This window comes from Rutidosis leptorrhynchoides, chromosome 6 (genome assembly GCF_046630445.1).
Source record: "Rutidosis leptorrhynchoides isolate AG116_Rl617_1_P2 chromosome 6, CSIRO_AGI_Rlap_v1, whole genome shotgun sequence".
NCBI lineage: Eukaryota > Viridiplantae > Streptophyta > Magnoliopsida > Asterales > Asteraceae > Rutidosis > Rutidosis leptorrhynchoides.
In genome coordinates this window covers 45,284,062-45,300,738 of record NC_092338.1, presented here as the reverse complement: position 1 = coordinate 45,300,738, position 16,677 = coordinate 45,284,062, and positions in this window count along the sequence as shown.

Here is a 16,677-nt window from a genome sequence, read left to right as displayed (position 1 = left end):
AGTTAGGCTTAAATATATACGAGTTAGGAGAGTGCGGAGTATCCGTTTGTATAAGTCAACTTGATTAATCCAAGTGAAAGGTTATGTTTTGTCGTTGATGTCTTTTTGTACAAAAGACATGACTCTAATGAAATGATGTCACTCTTTATGTAATGATGTAACTTTTCATAAAATAGTGTAATAATTTATGGAAACCTTTTAACCAAAATGTGAGACCATTTATGGAAACTTTTCACCAAAAAATACAACCTTTCATACTCTATAAATACAGTGATCGTGCCTTAAATTCAAGATGATGAAAAAAATGTAAACATTCATAATACACATAAGACTCTTTGTTCTTAATTCTTATATTTATACTGCCCATATTGAAATTGTGTGTTTCTCTTATCTCAATAAGAATTTCTGTAATCGTAAGGCATGTATATGATCGAAATACTTTATTGTGAAAGTGATTTCATCATTCATAGGTTTATATGAATTCCTTAAACCTTATATCCAGCAAATAAGCGATTAAACTACGAAATTGAAGCGAACAAACCCACCAACAGGGTGTAATTAGAATTTGATAGGAATCAAATCAAGTCTAAACATGCCAAACAAAGGACTCATAACTACCGATTGTATTAATAAAGAACGATAAATAACATCGATCACGATCGAGAGAACGCCGACCGCCACGGCTACTAAACAAACAAACAAGCCATTCCTAACGAACCGTCGAAGGTCGCTGAAAACACTGAGAATTGGAAATAAAGTAAACCCCGACCGCTAGGAGCAACCACAAAACTGTCACAAAGAAAAATCCATTCGCAAAACACCAGTCCCAACTCCGAAGAAGAAACCAGATCTCTAACAGGGAGATCGTCGTGATGAGTTGTTATTATTCTTATTATAACTTTTGTTAAAAACTGATATATTTATAGATATTACTAATCCCCATATTTTGGATTGTTGTTTGTGTGTGCAAAATTGGGATGACAATGGATCGGATATGGATCGGGTGATGTCATATCTATATTCATATTCATTTAGTTTTTGTTCATCCATATTCATATCCGTATCGATTTAATTTCATTCCATTCATCCATATCTAATCCGTTGGATTAAGCTGGTTAATGGATACCATTTGAGATAAAAAAAATATTATAATATTTAATATGCGAAGAAAACGAAAACGTAGTATAACAAAAATAAATATAGCATGACATAATTAAAATCTATCCACAAGAATATGTAAACTTTGTCGAAGATAGAACAAAATTTGTTATTAAGCATAGATTATGAGCAATTAAATATGTAATTTGTATATTTATTTGTTAGATATGCATATTTTATTGTAATATATCATAATTATTTCATTATAAGGTTGAAAGCAAAATAAAATCTAACGGTAAATTCATTTGTAATAGTAAATATGTAATGATATATCTATTTTATGTATTCGTATATGTATTTCGAGTGTTCATATCTATTTAGGTTCATCCTTATCCATCACGCAACATGTATATTGGGTGGATATCTACCGGATTGTATGGTCATTGCCATCCTTAGTGCAAAAAGACAATGGATGTTCGGTGTGAACAGTAACTTAACGCTGACAACATGCTGATATCAACATAACGCAATATTAATCTTTTTTTTTATTGTTTTAATTTATTTATATTTTAATTTAATTTTTCCACTAACTAAGTGGGGGCCTTCTTTTACTAGTTACTACTAATTAATGTATTATTATTCACAAACTAATAATGATAATTAGATAGATTATCTAAAGCTAGCATCTGTATGCAATGGACAACGATATTGGTTGACTTTGTTTAATTGACTTTGTTTAATTAGTATATGGATATGGATGTTGTAATATCGTGATATTCCTTAGTATTGTTGTCATGATCACCAGACCATCATGAGTACAAGTACGTGACGTGTGGTGTGATCACTCTCCCTAGGTGATGTTAGAAATCAAGGTTGTAATTGATAATCCGATTGGTTGTATTTCGACCCAATAAGCCTCGGTACCACGAAATTCAAATTGGAATAAGACAAAAACGTAATTCAATTGTAGGCAAGAAGAAAACGAATCTAAGGTATTAGAAAGAAAAAATTTTCAGAGTTTTTGGTATGAAAAGCAAAGTAATTTGTTTTGTGGAGGAAAAATTAGTTTTAATTCGGTTATGAAAATCAAAGGTTGGTAACCCTTCGTTTTGGCGAAAAAATGGGTAACCGAAACGACACGACTTTTTGCGGAAAAATTAGTTGGCAGGTACCTTTTCGATAAAACATATAGTGCCTTTTCGGTTAAGATTTCGGGGCGCTGCCCCTTGGACCCCGCAAGGGGGCACAACCCCCACTATTTTTGTGGTTGTATCTAGTCAACCTTTACGGACGTGCACTCCACACTCTCCAAACTCGTTGTTAAGTATAACTAGATAACTCTTGCTTTTCAAGTAAATTTCAATTATCTAAAATTATTGTTTGATGACACTAAAATCACCAAGGTGATGCTCAGTTTGTTTGAGGAGATGGTTTTAGTAAGGGAAATTCACTTAGATACACAATAATAAAAATATTACCATATACATTTTTTTATTAAATTTGCGCATATACACTGCCCATTTGAGTGATAAATCATTCGAACACAGTGTTAGTTATTCGGACACATAAATTGATGACGTGTCCCAGAAAAATACATTGTATTCGAACACCTAACACTGTGTTCGAACGATTTACCGCTCGAATACGTGTTCGAACTAGTAAAGCTATTTTCAAACAACATTATGTTCCAACATATGTTCGTATACGTTGATGTGCTAAATCAGGTTATATAATTAACTCAAGAAAATACCAAATTTAACTAGCACATAACTATAGACAAGTGTACCTAATCATGCAATAGTATAGAAATGATAAATTCATGTTTCGTTCCTATGGACATTAACTAGCAATTAATCCTAGTGGTCAATAACATGCGGATTTTCTAAGTTAACATAAAACAGCAAATCAGTGGGTTTATCGTTTAATGACCAAAATGTCAAAGTAATGATTCAACTAAAAATACTTTAAAATAAAACAAATGTATAATTCAGAAAAAATAATCAGATTCAAACGAATAAATTTACTTAGGCACTGTTCACTTCATATGTTGGGATTTTAAAAAAAAAGATAGATAACTTTATATCATGTGTGTGATCAGCAATCTACTAATGTATTCCAGGCGCAACTATAATCATAACCATGCAAATGTGTCACTCAATCTTATTCTAGTCAATGTAATAGACCGTCCATACATGCGCTGATGTTCATAAGGGTTGTAAACGTGGTTTTACGATATGTTGATGTACATAAGGGTTATAAACGACGAGGCTTAGGATTTGGTGGCAACATGTATCGAGACCAGGTGACTTAGTTAATCGCGGAAAACTCAGTGAGTATGATTTATGTATCCAGAGTTGATCACACCAGAATTGGGTAACAGTTTGGCAAATTATGATGTAGTTGGTCGCGACAATTGTATTATGATGGTGATCTTTAGCGAAAGGTTACGGAGTCAAAGATCGGATCGATGAGTTTTGTCGCAGAGAAGATTTTAGGGAGATCCGGGTGCCGGAAATGAGTTCTCGTTCCTCGCTATCCCATATAAAGGAATGATCGAGCTAAATTTGGATGTTCATGCGCAGTTAGAGGAGAAAACTCATAGTGGATTCGTTAACCATCAGATCGGTTTTAATTTTGGATTGTAGATAGAAGACATATATATACATATATGTATATATATATACAGGTGGTAGATATTTGGCGATGATTAGACCTTTGAATTTTCAGATACGAATTTTTGAAGTTGCTGCAGTTTCAAGATGAATTTTTCAGGTTTGACGACGCTAGTGCGAGACAGTTTGTCTTGTGAAACTTCGGGTGATACGAGCTGGATATTTTGGGATGTTGGTTTGTTACGGAAGCTCGATAGGGTGATTTCTCGCAGGTTAGGGCGGTTGGGTAACTAACGAGACACATCGGTTTGAAAGTCAATAGTGAATGTTATCTAAGAAGTTTGTTACTCGTGGGTTTTGAAACGGGATGACCAAAGATTTTTGTCGAATATTTCAGGGTTTGTGAAATAGGCAGGCGGGTTTGAGCTTCTCTCTCTGAAGATATTGTTTGTCTAAGGTCATCAGATCGAACACATTCGACTGGTGCTCGGGTTTCGGCTGATGGATTGTTCAACACAACGAGTGGTTTCTTTGAAGGTGACCAATTAGGAATCTTTAGGTGATGGATGAAGTGGATAATCTTGTATGTCCCATAACTTGAGCTTTCAACATATTGTTGAGGGTGTCGGGAACTTGGTGTGAGTTTGGTAATCGACGGAAGCATCGGGCTAGTGGGAGTAGTGAGTTATTTTGGGATGTGATTCTCCTTTTTACAGTGTTAGTGCGTTGATTCCGGGTAACACTAGAGACTCGGGTAATTGTTCTACTCTCCAATTGCAAAGAAATTTGCAATGACCGGGTGGTGCAAACCAGATTCTTCTCGAGTACTCTTGGTTTATCTTATTTCTTGTATAGTGAGAGCGTTCTTAAGGATGAGAAATTGTGTTCGTGAAATTCATAGCTATGGGGATAGGTCAGTGTACCAACGTGAAAGTGAAAAGTTGAAAGGTGTAGATTTTGAGGTTGTAATTGCGTTCTCAATGAAGCCTTAATGAAGAGTCTATTAGGGCGCTTGTTGAATAATCTGATTGATGGAAATGAAAATCATAGATAGACGGAAATTATGTACGGGTGATCGTTGACATGTCCGTGGCAAGATTATACATGTCTAGAACGATGAGTTGAGACGGTTTTGTCTCTCGTTAAACCCTGTAATTGAAGTCTCGCACACTTAAATGGATCTTCTTGTGTAAGAAGATGATCTTCTGGTGTAAGAAGATGGTGATGTAGAAACCGAGATGACCAATCTAGTAACTAATATTGATTTATTGCTCAACGGTGTTTCTGGTGTTGAAAGACTTCCTTTCCCCGCAGGAAACCGAGTGTGAAAGTGCGGCGTGTCCCAGATGGTTATCTGATGGTATCAAAAAGAGTTATAGTCAGATAATATGGAGTTGTTGTGGGTGTTCAAACATCGTTTACGGTTGAGGAAGTTTTGATTTTCGGTTTCGACTAGGTGTATTAAAGAACTCTTTATTGAAAGTCTGGCTACTCGACATTGTTGGAGTGCGTGTGTCCTAAGTGCTCTTGGCGGTATACATGGGGTACCTTGATGATGTTGGAATGGATATTGGAGTAAGGTTTGTTCAAAGTCTCCAAGTGAGAGATTATTGAGGTGTATAGAGCCCTTTAAGCAAAGCAAAGGAAAGAGTACCGGGTCGCGTTTGATGAGGGTTTGTCACCATACGCGAGGTCAAGTGTCAAAACACAAAGAAATAGATCGAGAAGCAGATATCCAAGTCTGAAGTTGAAACGAACCGCAAATTGGCCCCAAGAGATGCACGGGCCACTAAAAACCATGGAGTGAGATATTAATTAGCCATACGTTAGGCTTATATGGGACCAATATGTTCCTACTCTATTCGATGTGGGATGAGATATTACAAACTCATCCACTTAAATTCCTGACATCCTCGTCAAGCCAAAACATAATCAATACCCAGGATCCATACCCTATAATATGCACGAGCATTATGCCCATCACATCTCGTGAGGATACCCGACCCTAGAAATGTAGGAACCGAGTATCTGTTGTAGTGACCCGAACTTTTCCATGTTTATATATATTAATTGAGATTGATATTTACATGACTAAATGTTTTCAACGTGTTAAGTAATCAAACTTGTTAAGACTTGATTAAATGAAATAAGTTTCATATAGACAATTGATCACCCAAGTTGACCGGCGATTCACGAACGTTACAAAATTGTAAAAACTACATGTTGTGGTATATATAGACATATATATATGGTTGACATGAGATTATGATGAGTAAGTATCTCACTAAGTATATTAACAATGTGTGATATACATAAGAAATGAGATTACTAAGTTAAGAAACTCGAAATGATATATATAACGATTATCGTTATGATAACGTCTACTAAATATATATGTATCATATTAAGATATTGATACACTATATTTAACATGATAAAATGATATTTAAATATATCATTAAGTGTGTTAACAATGAACTACATATGTAAAAACAAAACTACTAACTCAAGAATTATGAAACGAGACTTATATGTAACGATTATCGTTGTAACGATATTTTAATGTATATATCATATTAAGAGATATTCATACATCATAATATCATGATAATATAATAATTTAATATCTCATTTGATATAATAAACATTGGGTTAACAACATTAATTGAGATCGTTAACTTAAAGGTTTCAAAGCAACACTTACATGTAACGACTAACGAAGACTTAACGACTCCATTAGAATGTATATACATGTTGTGTTTTGATATGTATTCTTACACTTTTGAAAGACTTCAAGACACATATCAAAGTACTTCTACTTAACAAAAATGCTTACAATTACATCCTCGTTCAGTTTCATCAACAATTCTACTCGTATGCACCCATATTCGTACTCGTACAATACACAGCTTTTAGATGTATGTACTATTGGTATATACACTCGAATGATCAGCTCTTAGCAGCCAATGTGAGTCACCTAACACATGTGGGAACCATCATTTGGCAACTAGTATGAAATATCTCATAAAATTACAAAAATATTAGTAATCATTCATGACTTATTTACATGAAAACAAAATTACATATCCTTTATATCTAATCCATATACCAACGACCAAAAACACCTACAAACACTTTAATTCTTCAATTTTCTTCATCTAATTGATCTCTCTCAAGTTCCATCTTCAAGTTCTAAGTGTTCTTCATAAATTTCATAAGTATAGTTTCATAAAAATCAAGAATACTACCAAGTTTGCAAGTTTACTTCCAAGCTTTCTAATCTATTCCAAGTAATCATATAAGATCAAGGAACCTTTGTTATTTACAGTAGGTTATCTTTCTAATTCAAGGTAATATTCATATTCAAACTTTGATTCAATTTCTACAACTGTAACAATCTTATTTCGAGTGAAAATCTTACTTGAACTGTTTTCGTGTCATGATTCTGCTTCAAGAACTTTCAAGCCATCTAAGGATCCTTTGAAGCTAGATCCATTTTTTTCATTTCCAGTAGTTTTATCCAGAAGACTTGAGGTAGTAATGATGTTCATAACATCATTCGATTCATACATATAAAGCTATCTTATTCGAAGGTTTAAACTTGTAATCACTAGAACATAGTTTAGTTAATTCTAAACTTGTTCGCAAACAAAAGTTAATCTTTCTAATTTGACTTTTAAAATCAATTAAACACATGTTCTATATCTATATGATATGCTAACTTAATGATTTAAAACCTGGAAACACGATGAACACCATAAAATCGGATATACGCCGTCGTAGTGAAACCGGGGGCTGTTTTGGTTTGGATAATTAAAAGCTATAATAAACTTTGATTTAAAAGTTGTTCTTCTGAGAAAATGATTTTTCATATGAACATGAAACTATATCCAAAAATCTTGGTTAAACTCAAAGTGAAAGTATGTTTTTCAAAATGGTCATCAAGATGTCGTTCTTTCGACGGAAATGACTACCTCTTTAGTAATTGACATGTAACTTAAATTTCTGACTATAAACCTATACTTTTTATGTTTGGATTCTTAAATTAGAGTTCAATATGAAACCAGAGCAATTTGATTCACTCAAAACGGATTTAAAATGAAGAAGTTATGGGTAAAACAAGATTGGATATTTTTGATCTTTTTAGCTTCGGGAAATGTTTAACAAATCTATACAAATCATATCCTAGCTAACTTATATTGTATTATACATGTATTCTAATATATTATGTAATCTTGGGATACCATAGACACGTATGCAAATGTTTTGACATATCATATCGACCCATGTATATATATTATTTGGAACAACCATAGACACTCTATATGCAGTAATGTTGGAGTTAGCTATACAGGGTTGAGGTTGATTCTAAAAATATATATACTTTGAGTTGTGATCTAGCCTAAGATGTGTATACACTGGGTCGTGGATTGATTCAAGATAATATATATCGATTTATTTCTGTACATCTAACTGTGGACAATTAGTTGTAGGTTATTAACGAGGACAGCTGACTTAATACACTCAAATCTTTAAAACATAATAAAAATGGTTGTAATTATATTTTGATCATACTTTGATATATATGTACATATTTGTATAGGTTCGTGAATCGATCCGTGGCCAAGTCTTATTTCCGAGGAAGGAAATAACTGTGAAAGTGAGTTATAGTCCCACTTTTAAAATCTAATATTTTTGGGATGAGAATACATGCAGGTTTTATAAATGATTTACAAAATAGACACAAGTACGTGAAACTACATTCTATGGTTGAATTATCAAAATCGAATATGCCCCTTTTTATTAAGTCTGGTAATCTAAGAATTAGGGAACAGACACCCTAATTGACGCGAATCCTAAAGATAGATCTATTGGGCCTAACAAACCCCATCCAAAGTACCGGATGCTTTAGTACTTCGAAATTTATATCATATCCGAAGGGTGTCCCTGAATGATGGGGATATTCTTATATATGCATCTTGTTAATGTCGGTTACCAGATGTTCACCATATGAATGATTTTTATCTCTATGTATGGGATGTGTATTGAAATATGAAATCTTGTGGTCTATTGTTACGATTTGATATATATAGGTTAAACCTATAACTCACCAACATATTTGTTGACGTTTAAAGCATGTTTATTCTCAGGTGACAAGATTTAGAGTCCATGTTTGTATGATATTGTGTAAAAACTGCATTCAAGAAACATATGTCGATGTAATATATTTCTATTGTAAACCATTATGTAATGGTCGTGTGTAAACAATATATTTTAGATTATCATTATTTGATAATCTACGTAATGTTTTTAAAACCTTTATTGATAAAATAAAGGTTATGGTTGTTTTAAAAATGAATGCAGTCTTTGAAAAACGTCTCATATAGAGGTCAAAACCTCGCAACGAAATCAATTAATATGGAACGTTTATAATTAATATGAACGCGACATTTCATCTGTCACACCTCGAGAGGCCTATGGCTCTGATACCAACTAAAATGACCCACAAATTGCTAAAGCAGTGGACTAACCGGGTATTTTCATGTTTCAACTAAAAACCATGGTGGTAGATATTAATTATCCACTACTTTTGTGACGACCCGAAAATTTCCGACCAAATTTAAACTTGATCTTTATATGTTTCCGACACGATAAGCAAAGTATGTAATGTTGTGTCTCGAAAATTTTGGAATTTTATTCATGTAATCAACTACCCTTTTACTGTGTTCAACGATTCTCGAACCGTTATGTGTATATAGATATGTGTATATATATATAATATATAGTTATAGTAATTGAAAACGTCAACAAAGTGATAGATGTATAATACTTTACATGAACGTATTTGTATTAATATATGTTTAACATATTTATCGAAGAAATTAAAAAGATAATATCAAATGATTAAATTATCAGATATATTATGATACGATTACGGGTCTTTGTTGAAAGGTCCACTGTGATTTAAGAAATCTATTCTTTTAACAACATTCAGAAAATGGTAAAGTGATTAACGAAAGCTAGACATAAGTTAGTGGAGAATTTGATTTCATAATATTCGATTGATCTATTTTCAAATGTGCAGAAACGTTTTTCGATTCAATAGAATTTGATTATTAAAGTGTTTTGTTTAAATAATATAATTTGAATATATACAATAGGTTGGAATGTTAATTATTAAATATATAAATAACTTGCAACGTGTATTTAAAAACATGTTTATGAATATTTAATATATATATATATATATATATATATATATATATATACAAAATGAATCTAGGTAAACATTAGTATGTTAATATTAACTTGTTATATTGATATTATTATTATTATTATTAAAATTACTAACTATAACTTTAGTTTTAAATATATTTCGTATATGAAATATAACTATATTTTTATGATCTTAAACTAAAAAGATAGATATTATAAATTAGATACAAACTTTAAATATATAGATGTATATATAATAAGTATACTACTTTTACTAATAAAATACTTTTTGTCCATTCATGTTTTAATATAATTCGAATCTATTAAAAATATTATCATATTAAAAATTATGAGTATTTAAAAATATTAATACTAAGTAGTTATTCAAAATATTTTAAGAAAGTATATAATATTATTTTGATAATTTAATAAAATATATATATAATAATTATATTTAAATAATTATTAATATTAAATTGAATATCACAAGTATATTACTAATATCAAAATATATATTTATTTGAATATTACTATATGTGTTAATATACATACTTGATATAGGTTCGTGAATCCGAGGTCAACCCTGCACTTGTTCAATGTCGTTATATGTATTTTTACTATAAAATATAGTATTGTGAGTTTCATTACTCCCTTTTTATATATATTTTTGGGACTAAGAATACATGCGCTGATTTTATTAATGTTTTACGAAATAAACACAAGTGATTAAAAACTACATTCTATGGCTGGATTATGAATATCAAATATCACCCCTTTTTAGCTTGGTAACCTAATAATTAGGAAACGGGTATGGCCCCTAATTGACGCGAATCCTAAAGATAGATCTATGGACCTCGATGTAGTGACCCGAACTTTTCCATGATTATATATTAATTGAAAACTATATTTGCATAATTAAATGTTTCCAACATGTTAAGCAATCAAACTTGTTAAGACTTGATTATTTGAAATGAGTTTCATGTAGACAATTGACCACCCAAGTTGACCGGCGATTCACGAACGTTAAAACTTGTAAAAACGACATGACGATATATATATGGATATACATATAGTTAACATGAGATTATGATAAGTAAGTATCTTCATAAGTATATTAACAATGAGTTATATACATAAAAATGAGACTACTAAGTTAAGAAACTCGAAACGATATATATAACGATTATCGTTATTACAACGTCTTACTAAATACATATGTATCATATTAAGATATTGTTACACTATATTTAACATGATAAAATAATAATTACATATATCATTAAGTATGTTAACAACGAACTACACATGTAAAACAAGACTACTAACTTAAGAATTTTGAAACGAGGCATATATGTAACGATTATCGTTGTAACGACATTTTAATGTATATATATATATATATCATATTAAGATATATTCATACATCATAATATCTTGATAATGTAATAATTTAACATCTCATTAGATATAATATACAATGGGTTAACAACATTAAATGAGATCGTTAACTTAAAGGTTTCAAAACAGCACTTACATGTAACGACTAACGATGACTTAATGACTCAGTTAAAATGTATATAATGTAGTGTATTTAGATGTATTAGTACACTTTTGAAAGACTTCAAGACACATATCAAAGTACTTCTACTTAACAAAAATGCTTACAATTGCATTCTCATTCATTTTCATCAACAATTCTACTCGTATGCAACCGTATTCGTACTCGTACAATACCCAACTCCTAGACGTATATACTATTGGTATATACACATAATAATTCAGCTCTTAGCAGCCCTAGATAGTCAACAAACATGTGAAACCAACAATTAGACAACTATCATGACTTATGAGCAAGGAAAAAAAAACAAGAACTCCTTCTAACCCCACTCACCTTCACCACTCACCACCTACTCCATTTCACTTTCAATTTTCTTCCCAATTCTCTCTCAAAACACACACACTCTTCCATGAATGTCTAAGTTACTATTTTTCCAGCAAAAATCATCAAATACAAGCTTTGGTTATTACCCATAATCATCATAAAAATAATTACTCAAGAACACATCAAGAACACTTCTAAGTTTACAAGTTTACTTCCAAGTTTCCTAATCCATTCCAAGCAATCATCTAAGATCAAGAAACCTTTGTTATTTACAGTTAGTTATCTTTCTAAATCAAGGTAATATTCATATTCAAGCTTTGATTCAATTTCTATAACTATAACTATCTTAATTCGAGTAATAATCTTACTTGAACTTGTTTTTGTGTCATGATTCTATTTCAAGAACTTTCAAGCCATCAAAGATCCTTTGAAGCTCAAGTTATTTTTTCATCATTTCCAGTAGGTTTACCTACTAAACTTAAGGTAGTAATGATGTTCATAACATCATTCAATTCATATATATAAAACTACCTTATTCGAAGGTTTAAACTTGTAATCACTAGAACATAGTTTAGTTAATTATAAACTTGTTCGCAAACAAAAGTTAATCCTTCTAACTTGACTTTTAAAATCAACTAAACACATGTTCTATATCTATATGATATGCTAACTTAATGATTTAAAACCTGAAAACACTAAAAACACCGTAAAACCGGATATACGCCGTCGTAGTAACACCGCGGGCTGTTTTGGGTTAGTTAATTAAAAACTATGATAAACTTTGATTTAAAAGTTGTTCTTCTCTGAAAATGATTTTTCTTATGAACATGAAACTATATCCAAAAATCATGGTTAAACTCAAAGTGGAAGTATGTTTTCCAAAATGGTCATCTAGACGTCGTTCTTTCGACTGAAATGACTACCTTTACAAAAACAACTTGTAACCTGTATTTTCGACTATAAACTTATACTTTTTCTATTTAGATTCATAAACTTAAGTTCAATATGAAACCATAGCAACTTGAATCACTCAAAACGGATTTAAAACGAAGAAGTTATGGGTAAAACAAGATTGGATATTTTTGCTTGTTGTAACTACATGAAAATTGGTAACAAATCTATATCAATCATATCCTAGCTAACTCATATTGTATTATACATGTATTCTAATATATTATGTAATCTTGGGATACCATAGACACGTATGCAAATGTTTTGACATATCATATCGACCCATGTATATATATTATTTGGAACAACCATAGACACTCTATATGCAGTAATGTTGGAGTTAGCTATACAGGGTTGAGGTTGATTCCAAAAATATATATACTTTGAGTTGTGATCTAGCCTGAGACGTGTATACACTGGGTCGTGGATTGAGTCAAGATAATATATATCGATTTATTTCTGTACATCTAACTTGGACAATTAGTTGTAGGTTACTAACGAGGACAGCTGACTTTATAAACTTAAAATAGTAAAACGTATTAAAAATGTTGTAAATATATTTTGAACATACTTTGATATTTATGTACATATTTGTTATAGGTCGGTGAATCGACCAGTGACCAAGTCTTACTTCCCAACGAAGTAAAAATTTGTGAAAGTGAGTTATAGTCCCACTTTTAAAATATAATATTTTGGGATGAGAATACATACAGTTTTATAAATGTTTTACGAAATAGACACAAGTAAATGAAACTACATTATATGGGTGAATGATCGAAGCCGAATATGCCCCTTTTTTCTTGGTAACCTAAGAATTAGTAAACCGATCTACTAATTGACGCGAATCCTAAAGATAGATCTATTGGGCCTAACGAACCCCATCCATGGTTGCGGATGCTTTAGTACTTCGATGTTGTTTTATCATGTTCGATGGATTTCTCGGAATGATAGGGGATATTCTTATATGCATCTTGTTAATGTCGGTTACCAGGTGTTCACCATATGAATGATTTTTATCTCTATGTATGGGATGTATATTGAAATATGAAATCTTGTGGTTTATTATTACAATTTGATAAATATATAGGTTAAACCTATAAATCACCAACATTTTTGTTGACGTTTAAAGCATGTTTATTCTCAGGTGATTATTAAGAGCTTTCGCTATTGCATGCTAATATATGGACAAGATTTAGTGTCAGCATGCTTGTATAATATTGTTTAAAACTGCATTCGAGATTTATTTTGTTGTAACATATTAATATTGTAAACCAATATGTATTGGTAGTGTGTAAGTGTGATATTTTTAGATTATCATTTCTGGATAATCTAGGTGGTGTCTTTTTAACCTTGTCAATAAAATAAAGGTTATGGTTTGTTTTAAAAACGAATGCAGTCTTTGAAAAACGTCTCATATAGAGGTCAAAACCTCGCAACGAAATCAATTAATATGGAACGTTTATAATCGATATGAACGGGACATTTCAGTTGGTGTCCGAGCGTTGGTCTTAGAGAACCAGAATTTTTGCATTAGTGTGTCTTACCGAGTTTGTTAGGATGCATTAGTGAGTCTGGACTTCGACCGTGTTTTTCTTCAAAAACGATTGCTTAACATTTTTTGTTGGAAACTATATATTATTAACATGTAAATATATTAATATCTTAACGTGTTTGATATTGTGTAATAGATGTCTACCTCTAGTACAAATCCCATCGACTCACCTAATAATAATGAAGAGTGGAATATACTTTGGGAAGATTCATAAATTCCCGAAGAGGAACCGGAAGAGGAGGAACCGGAAGAGGAGGAACCGGAAGAAGAGGAACCAGAAGAGGAGGAACCGGAAGAGGAGGAACCGGAAGAAGAAGAGGTTCCGGAGGAATAAATATTGATACCTACAGTAAATCGATTAAATAAAAGAAAATCCTCAACCAACGGACCAAAGTTAAAAATGGTCAATGGTGTTTCCGCCGAGGAAGCAAAATATTGGGAAGATTACCAATTTTCCGATGAATCGGATCTCGATGAGGATTCCGATGATGTTATAGAAATTACCTTGACCCAATTTAATAAAGCAAAAGAAAATAATAAGGGAAAAGGCATAAAAATAGAGAAACCTGATTCCAACCCTGATGAGCTTTATATGTATCCGCAACCTCCGTATTTCCTAAATTGTAACAATAACCCGGGAACCTCTAAACCACCAGGTTTTTCTAAACTATTGTGGAAAACGACAGCTCGTATTAGAGGAACACCATATATCCCTAGAAAATTAGGAAAACGAACCAAGTCCGAAGAAGAAGAAACCAGTGATTCAGATTAGGGAGTTGTAATCATGTTGTGCATTATATGTATTGTAGTGTGCTTGTACTTTTATGTTCTATGTAAAAATTGCTTGTATTGTTTGTTAATTATCTTTTATGAATCTAATCCTTTCCTATTTTACAGTATAAAAACAAAATGGACGTTAAGGGTAGACAACCGAATATTTTAGAAGACCTACCAGAGGATATGATTGAGGAAATCTTGTCTAGAGTCGGTCAGAATTCATCAGCACAATTAGTTATGGCGAAATTAACTTGTCAAACATTTGAAAGACTTTCCAGAAATGCCTTAGTTTATAAAAGGCATTCCTTTGTTAGGTGGGGTATATCGCATTGGGGAGACCGTAAGTTACGCCGTGTTTTCTTTAAAGCGTTAAATGCGGGGAACCCAAATGCAATTTTACGCTACGGGTTAAGAACCTATTTTGACTCAACATATCCAAACATAGGATTTCATGAGTTAGAAAGAGCTTCTAACATGCAACATAAAGAAGCATGTTATACTTATGGGTTAGTGATGTTCGCTTCTTACCAAAGTGAGAAAAAGAACATCGGATTACAACTATTAAATGAAACATTCCCATAGGTGACGGATTCAGTAGTTGAGGTGAGAAACAAGGTTTTTAGATTATTACGGGGCTGTTAGACATTACGAAACCCTCGTTCTTTTGACGATATTACAACATGCTGCCTAGCCAATGGTCATAATGGTTACTTTCCACAAGACCAAGGATGGGAAGTCGTCTTAGTAAAACCAGAATGCATGACTTGTTTCTGGACATATGAATTACGTGTCTTTATTTCTTTTGCTGAACAACTTGCGTATTAACTAGAATTGCCTTTATAGCTGCCGGGTAGCAAAGTTATTATTTGTTATATTTCATCCTATATGTATAATAGCGGTATTGTAAGTTTGTAAAATCTTGTATAAAATTTGAACGCGAAATTTTATTATAATCAGTTTTTTTTCATATAGAATTGTAGTAGTTGAATTGTATATTAGCTACTAAGTATGAACTTAACGGGTAGGTACTACCCGAATTAAAAACTATAAAAAGCTAATATGAAGAAAAAGCTTTTATAAATAAGTTCATACTATGCTACGAAATACTATTGACTACTCTTAAAATTCTATATGATTAACTTAATTCTTTTGGGCTATTTTTGAAGGAAATGGCACCGACGACTCGTCAGAATTTGAACATGAGCGAGGAAGACTTCCGTGTTTTTCTTGCAGCAAACATAGCCGCAGTACAGGCTGTGATGAAAAATAACAATAACTCTGGATCTAGCAGTGGAACTAATTTCACAAGAAATTGTGTAGGACGCTCCTACAAAGAATTCACTGCCTGCAAACCTTTGGAATTTGATGGAACCGAGGGTCCAATTGGATTGAAACGGTGGACCGAGAAGGCTGAATCGGTGTTTGCCATAAGTAAATGTACTGAAGAAGACAAAGTAAAGTACGCTACGGATACCTTCACAGGTACGACGCTAACATGGTGGAATACCTATCTCGAGCAGGTAGGACAAGATGCTGCTTACACACTACCGTGGTCAGCATTCAAGCAATTGATGAACGAGAAGTATCGT